Raw genomic sequence first — 1,310 nt, forward strand, 5'->3', positions numbered from 1 at the left:
ATTGGGATCCAAGGTCATAATTTTCAGACCTTTCCATTACATCACATGGACTGAGTAAGTAGATTGAGTAGATGGTCTCTGAATATTTATCTACAAGTTTATGCTTTTGTTTACCATCCACTGATGTACAGGTTTCTACTTTTTTACATAGATAGATAGATAGATAGATAGATAGATAGATAGATAGATTCTCATTTGAGATGTGAGCACGCACACATAGGGTCTGTGATTTCTATTGCTCTCATTATTGTCTTGACACCACCCCCCCTTCCACACACACATACATACATACACACAATCTCATAAGACAATGCAATTATATGTACAGGTACTCAAAATTCATACTTCTTGAGAAAATAAATTTCTGTCAGTATCTACTTATGTGTAAAAGCTGCTTTTTATCTACATATATTCATCTCTGACATACAAAAATGACTCAATCCAGCTATTCAGTAGTTAAGTAGAGCTTGGAAATGTAGTAGTCATGTGAATTTATTGGGCTAGGTGTGCCTGAGTAATTCTGAAGTTAATTTTTTCTCTTCAGTGAATGGAGGCTTTGTCACAGATGGTACAGTCCTATCAGTATTTCAAATAAATGACAAAAAAGGAAATATTTCTCTTACATTCTAAATATACTCAAAAACAAGAAATTGACATGATTCCTCACTGCAAAAGAAAAATGCCTAATGATGAGTGTAGCTCACTTGTTCTCAGACCAAAGAGTAAATACAAGACTGCAAAATATATTTAAGTCCCTACATAGATAGTAACTTCTGAAGAACTGAAGGAAAAAAGGAAATTTTATTAAAGGACAAATTGGAATATCTCTGTTACCCTAGTCCATTATGTCTATTCCAACTGATCAACTAACAAATGAAGCCAGTATTTCAAGGAAAGATTACAATCTTCTGGCTGTGCTGAGTTTTTAAGGGGAGATCTAGAACAAGAAAGGGACTGGCAATAGTCTGAGTGAATGCTGAAGTCAGTATCCAATTAAATATAATGAATTCTAAAGAAACTGATCCATTAAGGTCTGGAATGATCAAAACAAAACAAAAACAAAAAGCTACCTTGCTCAACTAATGTGCCTTCAGGGATTGGTTTTAATCTTTGGACCAGAGGATCTGAAGAATTAGAGCATAACATGAAAATTTCTATCCTGAAAAATGTGGAACATTGGTCTTAGTAAATGATGAAATCAGCAAACAGAGAAGCTACCTCTAGAGATTTAGACAGTTCAAGGTGCCTGACAAGTTGCTGCCTGGCTCATTGGCTCAGCATGGACTACTCTGGAAGAAACTGCCACACTA

The sequence above is a fragment of the Orycteropus afer genome, unplaced genomic scaffold (genome assembly GCF_000298275.1).
Source record: "Orycteropus afer afer isolate SDZICR_OR568_19922 unplaced genomic scaffold, OryAfe1.0 scaffold00279, whole genome shotgun sequence".
NCBI lineage: Eukaryota > Metazoa > Chordata > Mammalia > Tubulidentata > Orycteropodidae > Orycteropus > Orycteropus afer.